Source organism: Melozone crissalis, unplaced genomic scaffold (assembly GCF_028551555.1).
Source record: "Melozone crissalis strain CALT ecotype California unplaced genomic scaffold, PUWL_Pcris_2 ptg000008l_1, whole genome shotgun sequence".
Classification (NCBI taxonomy): domain Eukaryota; kingdom Metazoa; phylum Chordata; class Aves; order Passeriformes; family Passerellidae; genus Melozone; species Melozone crissalis.
The window spans coordinates 13,559,868-13,579,917 of record NW_026535786.1 but is presented as its reverse complement, the minus strand read 5'-3'; positions in this window follow the sequence as shown (position 1 = coordinate 13,579,917).

Here is a 20,050-nt window from a genome sequence, read left to right as displayed (position 1 = left end):
CCCATAAATCATAGAATCATAGAACCATAGAATGACTTGGGTTGGAAGGGACCTTGAAGCTCATCTAGTTTCAAGCCTCCTGCCTGACCATGAGCCATAAATGCTTTTGGCAGAGCGACTGTGTAACTTCCTTGTAAAGCTTCACATCAGGAAGAGGAACTTCGAGGCACATCCCCACTTTCTGAGAAAAGTCATGGAATTCCTATCAAGCATTTGAATCTAGAAATAACCTAAAGGAAATACTTGCTTTAAACATAATTTGTGATTAACGTATTTTTTTTTTAATATATATATCATCCAAGCTTAATACACCCAGACAGTTAGTACCTCCACACTTTGTTCCTCTGTATTCTGACTGAGAGTTGTAACAGTTGTTCAGGTGGATGCAGGGATAGAAAATGACAGCATGAGGTATCACATGTGTGTATATCTAAGCATACAAAATTAGGCTGAGCAGATAATGAAAAAATATTACATAAGTAATGTTCCTTTTTTGTTGACTATGTTCTTAATTTTGCTTCAGACCTTGATGATAGAGCAATTCATATACTGGGGTATATTCAGCCATAGGAAGGAGTTTTATCCTTCAGAAAAGATCCTTTGTTTCGCTCAAAATGTGTCAGTTCTCCCATCTTGAATGATCTCTGCACTTTATATTCTTCAACAGTACTGACATCTCTCCAGAGGAAGAATGCAGCAGAACTGAGACAAAATTCTTCTGAGATCTTGATTGTGTTTGTAGGTCTGACACTTTCAGAAAGAGCAGGGACATTAGCATCATATTCTTAAGACAAATTTCAGCTCAGAGTTGCAGTCTGGGGACATAAATTTTCTACAGTTGTTGGGTAGAAATATTCTTTTCTATTAAACGATGAGAGTTGCTAGATTTCACCTCAATTTTTACTCCATTTTCAAGTATGTCAGAGAAATGCCTGTCCTTTTGAGTTAGCTAAACTATTTGGGAGTCAGTTTATTAAGCTATTACACTAACATTCAAAATATTTTCATTCAGATTAATATCATTCAAATGTTATTAAAAGGTAAAGGTTTTAATTTTTTGTAAAAATTTGTACTTTCTAGCAAACTTATTTAATGATGGATTAAAACATATGTCTTTTTCTGTGTTGCTGTTTTTATTCTCCTTCCATTAAAGCATCTTGTTAGGGAATACCAACATTTGGTGATCTCAGGGAGGAAACATTTCCAGAATTACTTCTTGGAAGCAAATGAATCAAAAAGTTATTGCTGCAATGACTGAGACTGACAAGTGGAGGCTTCATATGTTCATTCGTACATACCTACATATGATATGTACATCAGCAACTGTAACTAGTGGAAAAGGCAACATGGTGGGTTAGGTTTATCCTTTGACAACTCCCTTCCATCCTTAATTTGTTCCTAATTGGTGAAGTTGTTTGTTTTCTCCCTTGCCATCCCTCTACTTTAGGCTGCCAACCTCTTTCTATTAACTGCTCAATTTCTCTACCTCCTCTATTCTTTCCCTTAAATCAAGTCTAATTCCTTCCTGAGGTAAAGATTTAAGGGGAAAAAAGCAGATGGGCTTCAGGGAAAATCTTAATTTGTCTCTGTGCATTGAAACATTATTCCTCTGCACCAGCAGGTGTAATGAGCACAGTAGCAAGGCACAGGAAAAGCATGGCTGATATGCTGGCATTTGTCCTCCATACAAATGCATTCACATTTCCAGGCTATCTCCTCACATATTTCATTTCTTTCTTTGACAGCTTTCAGTCAGTGACTCCATCAATGTGGCAAGCACATGAAAGAGTGTACATCCAATATGTACCACAGCATGGAACATCTTCACTCACAAACACCATCCCTTTATTTTTAGGCAGAACATTATGAATTTCAGAAAACAAAGAAATGTTAACAAAGAAATGGCAAAGATGCATTAAATTTGCATCCAATGCTCTAATGTAAAATTCTTTATCAGACTCAGAGTTGTGATAGATTGCTTCAAGTTAACTGATTACCAGCACTAAATCACCCAATAGTTGAGATTGGAATGGATCTAGAAAGTGTATCCAGCTCAACCCTCCTGCTTGAGCAGGGTCACCTGGAGCAAGTTGTCCAGGTCTATGTCCGGACAGTTTGTGAATATCTCCAAAGAGGAAGACTCCACAGCATATCTGGGCAGGGTTCAGCCTTCACAGTAAAAAGGATTTCCTTCTGAAAGGTGTTCAGAGAGAACCTCCTGTGTTTCAGTTTGTGCCTATTGCCTTTGGACTGTCACTGGGAACCACTGGAAAGAGTCTGGCTCAGTCTCTTTTGCACCCTTCCTTCAGGGATTTATACACACTCATTCGATCTCAGGCTTCTTTTCTCCAGGCTGAGCAGCCCCAATGTACTCAGCCTGGGCTCATACGAGAGATGCTCCAGCCCTTAAATCATCCTTGTAGTCCTTCACTGGACTCTCTCCAGTATGTCCACGTCTCTCACATACTGGGAAGCCCAGAACTGGACGCAGGATTCCTGATGGCGCCTCACTGGTGCTGATTAGAGGGGCAGTACCACGTGCCTCATCCTGCTGGCAGCGCTTTCCCTGAGGCAGCCCAGGCACTGTTGGCCGCCTTTGCCACGAGGGCGCACTGCTGCCTCATCTTCAGCTTGTCCACCAGCCCATCCCTGTCCTTTTCGGCTCGGCTGCTTTCCCGATGGATTGCCCCAGCCTGTACCTGTGCATTTTGGGGGCTATTCCTCCCACGCTGCAGGACTTTGGATTTCCTTAGATTTTTTTTCGGAGGTTTCTCTCTGCTCATTTCCCCAGCCTCTTGAGACCCCTCTGGATGGCCACACAATTGTCTGGGCTCCACTCCTCCAAGTCTTTTGTTTAAACTTGGTGAGTGTACACGTGCTCCCAGCATAGAGGTCATTAGCAAAGGTTGTTAGCAAAGAGGAAAGTCAGTTTTACTGAAAATTCCTAAATGCCAGCCAGTGCTACTGCAACAAGCAATATTTCCCTATCGTTAACAAGTGATGGAACAGTGGAACGTTGCATTTCCAGAATATTCTACAGTTACTTCTGAGGAGATCAATATTAAAAAAGCACCATACAGCAAGTAGGCCTTAGGGCACTTTTTCCTCTTTCAGGTGAATTATTTGCTATTGGAGTGCTATTACACTCAACCAGAAAAATACAATAATTCTATTAAAGAAATCTATCTATGTTTTGGTTTCAAATTATCTTTCTTCCTCCTTTCCAAACTCAGAAGGCAAAAAGCAAAATTTTATATATATATATATATATATATATATATATATATATATATATATATATATAAGCAAAATGCTTCTCTACACTGGAATGCCAGGCTGTCATAAATTCATAACTAATTTCTCCTTGGTTTTCAATCTTCTGCACTAAGAGGATCATAATGCTGGGACCAGGAAGGATTTAAGCAACACATGTTTTCTGATTTCAGGATGGACTGCCAGAAGGTTTTCAAGACAAAAACTACAGTTAGACAGAAAAGCTGGTGAAAGCTCTGAAAGATGGGAAATGGATGTGGACTGAGAAAGTGTAAGGACATGAGTGATACACCAGGCTGGCTTGCAACAGGAAGTGCAATGCATCAAGTGCCGAGCAGCTTCACAGACTCCAGGAAAGCTAGGCAAGGCTTGCCACTAGCAAAGAAAGATTCTGCACAGAGGTCCAGAAATTCAGTATATTCTTACAGACATTAACATGTCATACCTCCTCACATACTTGTGAATTTGAGCTTGCAGACATGCAAGCTCAAATTATCCTCCATTTGGTATGTTCTTGATATTGAGATCAGCATATCTTTCATCCATTGCTTTTGTTAATCTCTTAAAACAAAACAAAAAACAAAAACAACCTCATGAAAATAATAAAAAATTATCGCCAGCCATGTGCTTCTAATAAACAGTACTTACTATTTCAGAAGGGCATAGACGTAGGAAAAAATTGAAACAATGAGTTGAGAGTAGCTCAGATTGCAGTGCACAGCTGATGCACCATGTATGTTGCCTGCCCTCTTCTGAAACACGCATTTGATTTAACTTGTACAGGTTTTAAAATGGGACTATGACATAGAAGCAACAGAGAGATCTTACTTCTTTACCTTACACTGTTAAATGCACTACCATACCCAGAAACATGTCTTATTTTCTAAAAAGTTAAAATATTAGAATTGGAGAAGTGAAAAAAGATGGTTAAGTCTCTAGAAAGCATGTTTACAATGTGGAATTTGTGAAGTTCAACCTATGCAAGTGATGAAGAAAATGGAGAAAGTACCTGATTAATCTGTCTGGTGCAAAAACACTTTAAATGATTGATCAAATAAGGAAAGTGTGAAAGATCATTCCTACTCAGTGACTCTTACTGGGGAGTCCAGAGCTGGACACAGTACTACACGTGTGGCCTCACCAGTGCTGAGTGGGGGAAGGATACCCCTCCTAACCCAGTCCAGGAGGGGTATCTTTGTCACTTTGTACAGCTTGGGGTCCACCAGAACTATTTCTCCAAAGCTGCTTTCCAGCTTGTCATCTGCCAGCATGTGCTGCTGCATGGAAAGGAGACAAAGAAGTGAAGATGAAAGAGTCAGAATAATCAGGTTTCTTGAACGTTTATGGAACATCCAGAATATATTACAATTGTACTGTGGAATAGAAAGGGACTAATTTAACAAGATATGAGGGAGAAAACAAATTATGACACCTAGCAAGAGATTCTGTGTGGAAAGAAAAACCGACACAAAGCCAAGGAAAGAAAAAAAAGATGCTCAGTATCCTATTCCTTTATCACTAGATAGTTTCTTGAAAGAATTATGAGAACCACAGCTTCTATTTCTCAAGTTGCCTATGGCAACAGAGCATATTGTGAACAAGGTAGAAGCCTTTCCTAGTAGATCAGACATCCAGAAGCAGAAGATCTTAAAACTACAAGATCTTCTTTCTTCAGAGACTTTTCTTTCTGTGCCTGAAATAATATGCAAGACCTGCTGTCCAGTCAACTGTTTGGAGAGTGACACAGCTGAGGCTGCATTGGATTGGATTGGATTGGATTGGATTGGATTGGATTGGATTGGATTGAATTGGATTGGATTAGCTGAAACTGGCAGAATTATGCTGAGGGATAACAACAAGTCACATGGCCAGTCATCTTTGTCCGGCTGTATTGGAAAAGATGATTTAAAATAATGAACCCCTTAGTAACAACTTATTCCTTCATCTGCTTTAATTCAATCAGGGTTAAAGCTTATACTTAAAAGGCAAAGTTATTGCTAAAGAACTTTGAAATCATGGCAAAGCAGGCTAGAAGTGTTAAAGAGTGAAAACTATTTTGCAGACCTAAGCCTTTATAGAAATTCAATTAGACTTTTAAGAAGGTGGTTTTTTGGTTTTTTTAATCGGGTCAGTAGTTAAGTCCCTCAATATTATGTATGCACCCAGAGCAGAAAGTGTATAAAAACAACTCAGTACAGGAACATAGAAGTTTTATCAATGAAAATACAGAAATGCTTGATCAGCATAGCACACAGAAACATCAAACCCCAGCTTCCCCTAAAGAGATGCAAAGCAGCTGTTTGATCCCAGAACACAGAGTTAGGAACCATGGCATCTACTTATCTTCTCGTATCAGTTTTACGACTGCTAAGCTTCCTGTCACTGGCAAAGGGTGAGTGGAAGTCTGGATTCAAGGGAATCCACATCCCTGACACAGAGACATTTCAGTGCTGACTGTATCTGCCCGCTCTAAAGCCAGCACAAACACCTGCAGTGGCAGTGCACCACAGAGGGAAAACATTGTTATGTCTTATGATGACGGTGCCCAGTCAGGCCATTGGGCTTGGGTCTTTATTTCGCCTTTCCCCTCTTTTTTCCTTCCAGCAGCCCCCACACACCCCGAGTAGGCCTGGCGGCCCGCCCCCTCCCCCCAGACTCCTTGTAGCAAGGAGCACGGCTTGAACTGACATCACGGGACCCTTTGGGTTCCACTTCAATTTCACTTGAATTCCACATCGATTTTATTCCTTAAAAGCCGAGGCTGCGGCGCCGGCACCGCGGGCTGGGGCGCGAGGTCCCCCTGCCGGCTCCGGAGGCCGCTCCCTCAGCCTGGCGGCCCCGGGGCCGTGCGGGGGCTGTGAGGGGCTGAGAGGGGCTGTGAGGGGACTGTGCAGGACTGTGAGATGGCTATCAGGGGGATGTGGGGGGGGGGGGGGGGGTTGTGAGGAACTGTGAGGGGTCTGTGAGGGGATTGTGCAGGACTGTGAGATGGCTGTGAGGGGGTTGTGAGGGGCTGTGAGGGAACTGTGCAGGACTGTGAGATGGCTGTCAGGGGTCTGTGGGGGGGCTGTGAGGGACTGTGCAGGACTGTGAGATGGCTATCAGGCGCTGGTGGGGGGGGTGAGGAACTGTGAGGGGTCTGTGTGAGGCTGTGAGGGGCTGTGAGGTGTTGCGCGGGGCTGTGAGAGATTGTGAGGGGGCTGAGAGGCTGTGAGGGGCTGAGACGCTGTGAGGAGCTCTGCGGTGTTGTGCGGGGGCTGCCGTCAGGGCGTGCTGAGGGAGAGCTGTAGGGTCACAGTGCCAAGGGCTGGAAGCAACGCCAGGAAGCTCCAGTCCCCCTCATTCTCCCAAAGGAGTCAGCGATGAGGCTGGACTGGGCTGCCCAGGGCTGTGTCGTGCCAGGTTCTGTAAATAGAAACATGGAATCACAGAATCAATAAGGTTGGAAAAGCCCTCCCAGATCACCGAGTCCAACCTTTGACCGAATACCACTATGTCAACCAGACCAGAGCACTATGTGCCACAATCAGTCCTTCCTTAAACACCTCCAGGGACAGTGACTCCGCCACATCCCTGGGCAGGCCATTCCAATGTTTAAATCACCCTTTTTGGGAAGAAATTCCTCCTGATGTCCAACCTAAACCAGTCCTGGTACAGCTTAAGACTTCATCCTCTCCTGTCAGTAGTTGCCTGGGAGAAGAGGCCAACACCACATATGGCTACAACCTCCTTTCAAGCAGTTGCAGATAGCAGTAAGGTCTCCCCTGAGACCCCTTTTTTCCAACTAAACACCCTCTGCTCCCTTAGCCACTTCTCATAGGACTTACTTGCCTGATCCTTCCACAGATTTTCACACTTCTCTGCACTCAAGGATAGAAATGGAATACCCTTCCACAAGTACTTGTTTGCTCTGCTGCTTGAGTGTCATAAAGAAAAATTTTTACCTCGCACCAGGCCTGAGCTGCTCTTCTTTCAGTTTCTGGCTGCCATGTCTGATCCTCTCACCATGCATCACTGCAAACAACCTGGCTCCACCTTCTCAATAACCTCCTTGTGGTCGTTGGAAAGCTGTGATTTGGTATTTCTTCTCCAGCGCAAACAGAGAGAGCTTCCTTGGCCTCTTCTCACAGTGCAAGTGCTCCAGTCCCATCACCACCAAACTTGCACTAATTTATCTGTGTTTTTCTTGCATTAAGGAACCCAGGAGTGGACAGGCTATTCTAGAGGTGGTCTAAGAAGTGCTGAACAAAAAGCATTAGCATCTTTCCCATCACACAATCTACTGACAATGCTGCTGTCAATACAGCCCTAGCAGACATCAGCCTTGTTTGCTGCCACTCTTTTGTCATGAGCTACAGAGACAGAAGTCATCTCACCAGCATCTTCCCCTTTCCACCTTTTCTCCAGAGCAGCGACAGCATTTTGGGACATGAGGTATCGAGAGCCTATGCATTCCCTCTGCTGGTGTTTAATGTTGCATTGCAGTTTGCTTGTCACTTCCCCTCCACTCAGGCCTGCCTCATGATCAATCCCACAAGTCTAGCCCACTCTCAACAAATTCTTTGCAATTTGCTCCATTCTCATTCTGGGAAATTTTCATGTGAAGCTAGAAGAAAATACAGGGAAAAGGAGAATTATTCATGTGAACAGAACTCTGAGGCAGTCAAGGGAAAGATGATTTGGGACAAGAAGATTGAGGTTTAGAAAAGAGGGGAAATTAATTATAAGGTGTGTTTGAAAGTCTAAAGCTATTCAGACAACTGAATGCAAGAGGAAAAATTGAATTCATGCAGACAAATGAGAATATGGATGATAGCCCTTTGGAGACAGGGACAGAGTCTCTAAGGAGAGAAGTTTCTATTTAATAAAACTTGCAAACCATGCGGGTGAAAATTGCAGCTGATAGAAAGCAGTTGTCCTCTCAGAGAAATCATTAAGAATTCTAAGTATATACTTAAAAGGGAAATTATAAAAAAAAGTATTTGTAAAACCTTGGAAAAAAATCTAGCCAAAGCATTTAATTTCAATAGAGACAGTATAGTACAATCCAAACAAAATTGGGAACAGAATGAGAACATATAAATATTTTTTAAATCCTTTTAAATGTTTAATTATTCCCCCCCCCCCAACTTACAAAGACAATTTTTTGCAAATTGTTTTCAGCATTTCCAAGAGGAAATTTAAAAATCTGTTGAAAGTTTCTGTTCTAATACCAGAGGCATCCTGCACTGAATTTCATCTGACCTAAAGAGAAGTACTTGGAGGCTGATTTAGCAGTGAATAAAGAGACCTGATAATTTTGCTTATCAAACACAAGTCATTAGACATGTATCAATATAAGTATTGTGGATGGATTTTAAGCTCCATTGTGCTGTACAACTCCATTGTACATACACTTCTCCATCAACTGTTTCCTAAATATTTTATTGGTGTTAATAAGTACAATTTCAGGAACAAGTAACAATATGAAAAAAAAGTAATACCAGTAAAAGAAGGAATGTCAGGCTATAAAAGACAATGTCTGCCAAAAAATCTCCATCAGACAGAACAGTGAGAAGCCAAGAGATTGTAGTACCAATCCTTTCAGTTTACATTAACACTCCGTACTTCTGAGACATGGTAATCCATTCCTTTACATGCCCCTGACAATTCCCAAGCATTTAAGTGAGTTGAATATGAACCCTAAGGGGAAGGCTCCAGGATCACAGTTATTACACACCTGCAGTGGCTCCCCCATGCAATGCAGAATGGTGCTGACAAAAGTGTTAAGCTGGGTAGGGGTGCCACAAGGACATTTTGCAAAGTATTCTTTGTCACATTTCTTCTTGAGTTTAACACCTTAAGGTGTAAGATAGCATTATCATGTCCTCACATGAGAACACAGTGTTACAGTGCACAAGCAAAGGAGATGAAGGAAGATGTCCTGTGGTTATGGATTTTTAGCAGCCAATTTTTTGCTTGCTCTGGACATTTTAGGAGGTAAGCTGTGGAGCTCATTGGACTTAAGACTTGGAAATGTTGCCATAATTATTTATTGGACTTATATAAAAATGTCACTTATCTGTTATTGATCTTCTCTGAGACACTTTGTCTACTTTCCTGCTCTGGCTATACAAGCAATATTAATGGAAGTTTTTGCCTTGATAAGATTTGAAAAACACTCAAAACCCCTACTCCTTTTTCACCTCTTTCTCCCTCTCACATGTGCAGGAAAGAGGAAAAAAAAAGAAAGAAAAAAAAAGAGTGTCCCATCCATCTAGTGATGGCAGCATCTCTGCATGTTCCAAGAATACACAATATTCTGGAAGAAAGCCATCCTTATCACTTGGGTTGCTGCAATTGATACCTTGATTGTAGTAGGAGCATCTTTTTTCTAATTTTAGCTATAAATATCTGAATAATTTGAGGTAAAATAACAATCTCTGTGCTGTACTTGCCAGCTCTTAGGTCTGGGCCCCTTGTGGGTGGACAAAACATTATCTGAAAGGCAAATTGCACAAGAAGCTCAAAAATATATGCAGGAAAATCATGGAGAGAAGTATTACTCCTGATTCAAGTGAACTCCTTAAAAAGCCTCTAACAAGTCTGTTAACAAATACAGTATATTGGACAGCAGGCAACTGCAATGAGTCTTTGCCTTTTTCTCTTCCAGGTGCTGTAAATACAACCAAATTGTTTGTGTGAAAAGATGAGGAAGACAGCAGATCAACACAGGCTTCTGAGCATTAGTTAGGCAAACCTAGATTTTGGTGCATCAGGACCTTCGAAGTAGATCAGTGAGGGAAAAAAAATTCTTTTGTGTACGATTGCAATGCTGCTCTTCAGCATTCAGTGGGAGGATGCACTGCTTTGATTTTAAGCAAGTAGTCCATGGTAGAAATGCAGTTTCAGGAAGAAGTGAGCAAGATTTCACACATAATGGAGAACACAGGTTGTTCTGACCTGTGTGCCCAGTCCCCCTGGTTAAAAATGCCTGTTATGAAGAGGAGCAAACTGGCTCTATTCCTCCTTCTGAGAGCAGGGAGCAGCTGATGTGATTAAGCAGGTGAGTGATAGAGCCACTCTTGACTAATCTGAAGATCTGTGAGAAGAGGTAAAATTGTGAACTAGAAAATATAACTACCTGAATTAGAAAATATAGCGGGCCCTGGAAACAATCTTGTATGAACTATGCTGGCTGGGAATTAGAAGGAGCATCACAGGCTCATCTTTCTGGTAGGTACACATAGACCTGTAAAAGGAGGTGAGCTTACTTGTGTCTATTGCATATTTGGAAATGTGGCTGTTCTGTCCTTTTTTACACATGAAAGAGTAAAGATGTTCAAAGCTTCGTTCTGTTCAGCAGTTTCTACAGCAGAATGCTAGGTACAATGCTAGCAAAAGAGAGGTGGTTGTCCTGTTGGTCATCCAGCATGATGTAAAATTAAACAAGGGGAGAATTTTTTTAAGCGAAGTAAAATTTCTCAATTCGTAAACTAAAGAAGGAATCTGCCACTTTAAGTCATAAGAAAAAGAATTGCAGGCTCATCCTCTACAATGTCCCTGATAAGAGTGAAAACCAAGTCACTGGTTGTCCTGGGGTGACTTTATGATGCTTGCATCCCCATTTGTCTGTTTAGCCCAGAAATAAGTTTTGCACCTTTAAGACTAGTTCTGAGAACAAAAGAGGGGAGAGAAGAAGTGCAGAGTTTGTTATCAAGTACTGCACTTCCTCCCCCGCATCCTTCTCCCAAATTGTGTTGTCTGCAGCACAGACAGACAGCAAGAGAGAGCTCTCCTTTATTTTTAGTTTGTTTTTAGCTAGCTGAGGCAGAGAAGTTCCCTGGACTGTAGATTTTTTTCTTTTTCTTAGAACTATTTAAACCTGCTCTAGACTGAAAACCCAAAAAAGCACCAGAAGCTCACACCTGTGGCCCACTGGGCCAGGCCTGGGCCATGGCATTCCCCGGCACTGGATGAACTGATAAGAGACTGAGCAAGCCGAGCTACAGCCCATGAAGGAGACTGGCTGAGTTTGTCATCCCTTCAGAGTGGCAAGAGGTTTTATTGTTTAATATTGTTCAATTTTTTGTGCTAGTGAATTCTTTGCCTGTTAAATAAACAGGGGTTTTTTTCCACTTTTCTCCAAGGAAATATTTTCCCAAACCAGTTGAGAGAGGAGCCATTTAAGTTTGCTTTCTAGAAGAACCCCTTTGGAGGTTTCCTTCCAAATTTGCTCTAAACCAGGATACTGATGCTGTGGACCTCAGCTACAGTAACGCATTCCAAGACTGAGCTGCAATGGATTCTCAGAGACAAGGAAATGCACCTGGGAGATTATTAACTTCAGCGAGGGAGCCATGTCAAGGCTCTAGTTCTCTGAGTGTCACATTTATTCTGTGCAGGACCAACTCACTACTGAAATACCTGAGAAGGACCACAGCAATTTTTAACATTTCCTACAGTGAAATTGGTCAAATGAAGTTAGAAGAATGGCTGAATAGTTGAAAATTCCAAGAAGCATATTTCCTGCCTTTGAAAGTAGATGGGAAAAAATAAAACGGCTGTTTTCATTAGCTACAATCTGATTTATAATCTGGCATAAATGAAACATTTCAGCATTAAGGAAAGCCTGGAACTGAAACAATGGAGCTAAGCGGTTCCAAGGAAAAGCTGAGAAAACACTAACTTTGAAACACTGAAACTGAGAAAAAGCTAACTGAGAGAAGGCATCAGTGAAGGTCCTGGTATCTTGTAGCACTGAGGTTTATGTCAGGGCAGATACAGAAATTGGCATTGGAGTTATCTAGACATTTAGGTGCTCTATTTGTCAGCATCATTATAATATACTAGCATTTTCCAAGAGAAGTACACAAGTACTGTCACACTGCGAGAGAACTGAAGCACAGAGTTAAGTAATTTGGCCAACGTCATTCAGGAAAGTTGTGAAAAAGCAAGGTACAGAGTCTGATCTCCTGAGAATCACTAATCCACAAGGCCATTCTTCCTTATTGAGCCAACTGTTCAACAACTGATCTCAGTCAGTGCAGACCACTTTTCCAAGAGGAAATTGACATTCTGGGCTTTGCTTGAACTGGGTTAGGAAAGGATGTGGTTGTTTCTGAGTGGCAGTAGGATAACAAGCATATTTAGAACCTGGGCAGGCTTTGATCTGCATGGGAAAAAGAGCACAGTGGAGGAAACAAGTCAAGTCAGAGGCTTGCAAGTACCAGTTTGACAAATGTGAACTAAAGGAAGAATTGGTTTATTGGTTTGATTACCCCATATTTTCGTCAGAATATGCTTTTGCACTATCTAAAGCAAATATCCCGGCTTGTCATTCATCCAAGTGAATACACTTAATCTTCTATTAATAATTTTGTTTCTTAAACCAGCCATTGGCATTTCCGTGACTTCTGAATCCTAAAATATTGTACATGTGCAATCAGTACACAGTAGTGTTAATAGACTTTTCCATAACAATCTCTTTATAGTTGCTCACTTCCTAGATACCCAAGGAAATGCATCACATCTGCGATACTGTGCAGAGATAGCTAATGGGAAGTTCCAGGAAGCTGGCAGCAGGCAGTAGGGATCAACCTCCATACCTGATCAGGAATTTTTGAGCTTTACCATGCTGGGGACCATATAGCAATAGACACATTTCCTTGCAAATGATTTCATTTCTCATTTGCAGTCCACCGAGAACAAACTTTCTTGTGTGGTTATCTATGTGACTAATTGATACCTCCAGTAATTCCAGCCTCTGTTAAAAAAAAAAAAAAAAGGAAAAAAAGAAAGCCCTCAAAAAAGAAAGCCTTCATGTTATCATCTCCTCATCTTACTTGGTCAGGCCTCATACTCAGGATACCTGCATCAGCACCTTTTTTTCTGTGCTGGTCTTGCTGACCTGTACCTTTTGACAGCTATTGATAAAAAGCTGGTTACCACCAGGTGATGATATGTTTGTTACTGAGAAGCAGTGAGGAGTGTCTGTGAAGAGTTTTGCAGTGCTTTTGAACACAGAGCCTCTTAAAACTGGCTATGGTTTTTCTGAAGTAATACTGTTTATTAGGAAAAGCCAATTCTTTTAAATCAGCCCTGCTGGTGAGAAAGTGCAGCTTTTTATTAATTGATTCAGTAAAATCTGGGGAAGAAATTATGTGGTTAAGCTATCTGTATTTAATATTTCCAAAATTAGGCATTCTTCAACAGGAATACCCTTTGGTTTCCAACATTTATGTCTTAAAAAATTTAAAATATTCAGAAATTCAGATGGAAAAAGTGGTTTTCAAAATCAATGTAACAATATTTCAAATCTTCCCTATTATTTTTTCCCCACAGAATTTCCACTCACTATTTTTGGAAAGCTTAGGGTCTGTGTGGAACTTCAGGAAGAAGCGATACTTCAAAATCAGACCGTCACAGAATTCAAAACTGCTTCAGACTCCTCTGTAAACTGCCTACCCAGATACTGCAAATCAGGCACTCCTCTAAAGTGGTCCTTACTAGGGTCTTTGCCAATAACTTTGCCTGTTCTCTGAACATCTGCTTGAGTTTAGTGTGGTTCGTTTAAACTCACAGACATTTGGCAACATGAAACCAAGGGCATGAATTCCATCATGCCCTTTCCTGTAGATCACTTTGGTACTCAAGGTGTTATTCAGACTTTGTAGATCAAAGAAACAACTACTTCATATTTCACTTCCAGGATCTACAGTAGTGTAAGAACAATTTGGTCTATCTTCAGTACTGTGCTATTTCTTGTTTCAGTCCTCATTGATGAGGGCAAGTGAAGAGATTTGTAAGCACTTGAAAGTATAAATGAAATCTGAACTTGGAGCACTGATGTTTAGTAGAAACATGGACAAAACATACCTAGCACTGCTGTTGTCAAGCTCTGTATCCATAAAATAATTTCTTTGATACTGATGGCATCATTACCCCAATGTGTGTGTCCCAGGTGGAGAGTTGATACTTGGGGCTCAGGCACAAAATCAGAGCCTGCAGGAAGGCTAAGATTTCAGCAACAGTGCTGCTGCTTTGTCTAAAGGTGTGTATTTCAGTATGTGTGCCCTTACAAAGGTGGGCAGAGTAGAGGTAGAAGTATCTTTTCATCCATTAGAAGACAAAACTAAGTGTTGAGTATCTCATCTTTAAAATGGGAATAATAATAATAATAATAATAATAGTAGTAGTAGTAGTAGTAGTAGTAGTAGTAGTAGTAGTAGTAGTAGTAGTAGTAGTATTTCATTACCTGCGTAGGTGTCTTCCCTTTGGTAAATCACAGTACAAAGTAATCTTTTGATAGTCTTTTGGCTATAGGAAGTGTTAGCCCGCTCATAAACACACTACTAAAAGTTATTTGGCCCTTTTAAAAATTAAATCTTTGATGTTGTAAAAGCAAGGTCCACAGAGAAAGGCACAGTCCCTGCTTTTGCCAGCCCTTACTTTCTGATTGCGTGACTTGACCTCAACTCTCTGTACATTAGTGTTCCTGATTGTTAGATAAGGTAATGGTCCCCAGAGTTACAAAAACGCTTTAGCATCCCTAGACAAAAGGAAAGGTACTGTGGAAGCACAAAGAACTGTTTACATGAGTTAAAAAATAACTTTTAACCTTTGATCTTGAAGATCTATTTCATGTGTGCACCATATGCTCAAAGGCCTGACAGCTTCAGCTTCACCTTTTTTCTGTGGATGCACTCTTTGACTTCACAGCCCTTATGCTTTTAGCTTGATGGCATCCAAGATGTTTCTTAGCAATCATATTCTGCCAGCAACACGCATTCTTTGCTCCTCAGGATCTGGGAAATTTGCTTCATTCCTCTTTTCCACACTGCTCTTTGGAGAAGTTAACCTCTGAAGAAACCCAAGCAAACAAACAGAAATCCCACAAGCATAAGGGATTTGCAGCATGTTGAAAACCCATAGGGGTGGAAAAACAACTCCGTAGTTGTCAGCTGAACCTGATCCAAACAATCTGATCAAAGACGATAACTCGACTTTGTTTTGTGCAAAAAGATCTTTGTTTATACATCGGGTGCACACCAAGGGGAAACCATTAGCAACATTGAAGTTGCTGGCCTGGAATGAAAAATGTGGTGGCTAGAAGAGAGGAGCAGCAGCCTGCAGAAGAGATTCAATTTTTGCAGGGCTTCTGGTGACAAAGGAAATGTTATGGAATGTGTAAGGTTTATTTCAGGGCAGATCTTTTTTTAACTGATACCTTGCCTCTAATATTTGATTTGAAGAATGTTGTGTGTCTGTGAAAGGGGCAGGAATAGAAACAGGCACGGCCATGAACACCTTACTTATATGATGACTATCCTGAAAGAGTTAAGAATGAAACTGCTTGCCCAGGCAAGCAAGGGTCACAAAGAGAATGTTAACATAGGGAAGGCAGAAAACAAGACAGCAGCCTTGCAGTGAAAACTGTGATCTAAGAATGATCTTGCAGGAGCAGGAGAGGAAAAGGCAGATTCTTTCCCTTCTCTCCTAATATCTGCTGTTCCTGTCCAGCAGTCAACTAGAAATAACATCACTCAGGAGTGTCTCACTGGGGACTTGATTTCACAGCATGGTGCATCCAGGCCTCCTCTCCACCCCTCCTTCCCTGGTTCCAGGCTGCCTATGCAGCCATCCCCACTTGTACTAAAGGTCCAGTTTAGAAGGCAGCATACTACCCCTGTAGACTAGAAACAAATGCTGAGGGAGGGAGTAAATGAACAGTCCAAATGTCGTTCAGCTGTCTCCTAGGTTCTAAAATCAACCAGTTCTAATCCTCCCTGAAAGCCAAAACAGTCCTGAAGGAGGCATTGAAATGGCAATTTGTTTTTTTATCTTTTGTTTTTTCCAACCCAGTCATGATTTTTCAAACCTCTACTATAACATACCTCAGCTGCCTCATTTCCAAGCTGAACAGCATATTTTATCTCTGCCTGTATGTAAGCTATTCCAGTTCATTGAAAATCCTAATTCTTTTGTACCTCTTCTAGTTTCAGTACATCCTGTTTTCAGTGGGAAAGACCAGAGCTGAGGACAGCATTCAGGATGTGGACGTGACAGTCTTTTAATCTTCACATGACATCTCCTAGCCTACCACATTCAACAAGAAGCTGAAAGGTAAACAGCTGGTAGCTGAGATGCAAGCAGTTGTAATCACTGTAAGTCCTCTTGGACTGCATAAGTACTTCTAAAAACCACAAGTAAAATAAATAAAACCAACTACCATTAAAATAAAAATAAGAAAAAAGCCAATGCAAATTACAACATTTTTGCTATCACCCAAAACAAACCAGCAGTAGAAAAATAAGTTTGAAAAATGTTACTAACACCAAGCTACAGTGCCAAGTGTTGTCTCCTGTCTTACAAGATGATGGATGACGGGTTTAATTCAAACTCCAAGCAAAATAATTGAATTCTGGGAAAAGTTAAAAAATTAATAACTACAATATTTTCTGAGGGCTAAAAGTGCTACTTGAAAAGCAAACAACTCAAAGCAAGCGTAAAGACTAAAAGAGAAAGAAAACAGTGAAAGCAGTAAGTGAGACAACTACTGATGGAGGACTATGCAATAATCAACATAAAGAATAAGGTAGAATACTAATAATTTGACTCTGGAACACTTGGAATAGTTTTGGGAAACCTCAAGGAATAGAGGGATCCTTTCGGGCCACTTTCTACAGGTATTTCTCCTGGTTCTGGCAGATTCCCTTTCCCTCCTATCCAGCCTCTTTAGTCATGATGATACTAATGTTTGTGGGTCTGTATAGGAGACAGGACCAGATTCAACACAGACATATTTTTAATTTTGACTCTTTAATCAGATCTATTCCCCAACTTCCTGTCCACCTCCACAGTCAACCACACCAAACAAAGAGGGATAAATGAGTGTTTGGGTACCTGAGGGAGGCAAACAGGAATCCCTTAACCTTGTGGCTCTGCTTAGGAGGATTTTCTTGGAGCCATAGCTTCAGATTCAACCAGGTGATAAAGATTCTTATAGATACTCAGATACTTAGATTAGTATCTAAGTATCTATATGAATATTTATGTTGGAGCTTATGTTAGGCTCTTTCTTTTTGATAAAAATCCAGAACTATTGGGGTTAGGTCCTTTTGTTTTATTTCAACAGTAACTTAGTTACTGAATCAGCCACCAGGCAGAGGTGTGGGTGTGCCTATGGAATCAGTCAGGTAAAGTGGCCAGTCACTGACAGATAATGATGTAAACAAGATTGTACCAAGATTTGTTACAGACAATCAGACCAAGTCACAGCTAGTAAGGTGAAAAGGTTTACAAATACCCAGCACTAAAAGCCTGTGGAATAAATCAATGCCCAGCAGGACAGAGAATATTTGTTTGTGGAGTTCCTCATTCTTGTAAGTATCTGCAACTTATTTCTGCAATACTGGATGAGGATATTAATTCAAGTGAGTTGATTGCTATGCACAAAGGAGAGGCAATACTTAAACAAGTGTGGTTTTGCAGCAAGGAGCTTTCTGAGAAGCAAAATGCTTCCTTAGTCAAGGCATCTTGTCATGGGAACTATTAAGACTGATGTATAAAAAGAATGTAGTGGGACATACAGCTAAACATGATTACCTCTTCTTCTGTTGCTCTTCAAACACAAATGTCAATATTGACCAAAACATGAGTATTTAAAAGCCAGCCAGAAGTTTCTTATTGTCTATAAAATCTTGAAGACTCACTCTACCCAAGAAGGACATTCTAAAGCATGGTAAGTGTGGGAAGGGGTACGAAAAGAGTAGGTACAACACAATAGCAACATTTTCAATTACTTTTTATCCTTTAAAAAAGAAACACAATTTACTTTTTAATCTACATTTTAGAGATCATATCATCCCATTAGCAACTATGACACAGATGACAAAAGGAGATTAATTATTTCCTTTTTTTAATGAGTAGATTTATTCAGTAATGGCTGAATAGCATGTGTGACCATTTCACAGGAAAGCAGAGGTGGTTAATGAGAGCTTCATTAAGACTGATGATCAAACCATACTGTAATGAAAGCATAAATTCAGGCTGGATATTATAAAGACAGGAGTATTGTGAACACATCGTTTGACTTCCTCTCTAATAGAGACTGTTTGATTTGGTATTAATGCCCTAACTACTAAAAATTCCCCAGTTTTTAATAGAAAATATTTTCCATGAGTAATTGTTGGTAATTGTTCTGACAACTATTTGTCAGGAACATTACCAAATTTACTTAATTCAAGTCTGAATTTGCATAAATTCAGATTCCAATAATTGTCTCTTGCTGGACTAGGTGTCTGGGTGTAAATGCAGGCAAATGGGTGTCTCTCCATATCTGAGGAGTTGAGAACTTACCCATCTCTTTCTGCCTAGCAAACAGAAAAGGTTATTTACTTTTTTCTTTTTAGTACCAGAAAATTGACTTTGATGTTGAAACTGAACTCTATTTACCACTTTGCCCACCACCATGTTGGTACTGAATGGCTGTGATAAATTCACACCTCCATCTTCCTTTTCATAAACGAAACAAATCTGTCTCTTTCAAATTTTCACTGAGGCTTTTTCCCCCCCAGTCTTTCATCATTCTTATGTCCTTTTTCTTGCTCATCTCCAGTTTTAAGGCCATCTGTCTTAAAGGAAGAACACTTGCACTTGATACAGCATTCCATCTGTTGCCACAGTAGTGCAAATCAGAGGCAGAAGATCCTTAGTTTACAAATTAACACTTTTCTGGGAAGCATTGTTTGGGTGAACCTGATGTTCATCTACATGTCCATTGAGATGTCCAAGTGCTTTCTTTGCAGTTGAGGCCTAAGGCTTAGTGAATACACGCACAAATGTCAATGTGTGTGAATTTCTTATTATCTCACTTCTCACTCAACATCAGCTAAAGTGGTTAGATTGTTGTGAATGGGTAGAAGTGCAGAGGGAAGACTGATGGCATTTTGTGTGAATCTAAAAAGATATGGAGAACTACATTCATACTGGTTTTAAGATTTTTTTTTCATTCAAATTTTAAGGTGTCCCGGATGAAGTATCTTGTTTAGGAGCAAATATTGCCACATGCTGACTCTTTATTCACAGAGAACCTTCAGAGGGCCATTCAGATCTTTTGATGGGGCCTTATACTTTGAATCACCTCCTATTATTTGTTATACAGAAAGTACTCTAAAGGATCTGCTTTACATTACTGCTCACTCCACCAGTTCTTCATGTCTATTGTTATTAGATAACAATAGGAGACAGTAACTAATTTGTCAAAAGGCAGATCCCTGTGATTTATGTAGAACAGTGCATTAGTATTCAGTCTTTACTAGATTAAAAACTTTGACTTGCAAAGATTGTAGAGAAAAATAGCTATTAACTTCCATCATCAAGAATAATTAACCATGACAGCAGCTGAACTTAAGATTCATCTCAGTTAATGTTTGTCAAGGCAGATAATACCTGAACTGACCAAAATCAAACACAAAACCCACATCCAGCCAATCTATCAAAATCTGCTCACATTTGCAATCACATGAAACAGAACTGACTGTTTGAATAAATCACATTTTAAGATTATAGTTAGTGTGTGAGCTAATTAAGATTCTTTTGTTCTTAGAGGGCTGTTTATTATTCAAAGTGCAAGTTCTCTGGGAATGCTAGAATTTTGGGGCAGATAGTATGTGCAACTCAAAAATGGAATAGAAATTGCAGGAGAAAGAAAGGAGCTGGGAGAGGAACTCAAAAAAGCAAGCACATGTACATATGGCCAGAAATCTGGCTGAAATGCAGCACTTCTGTGACTCAT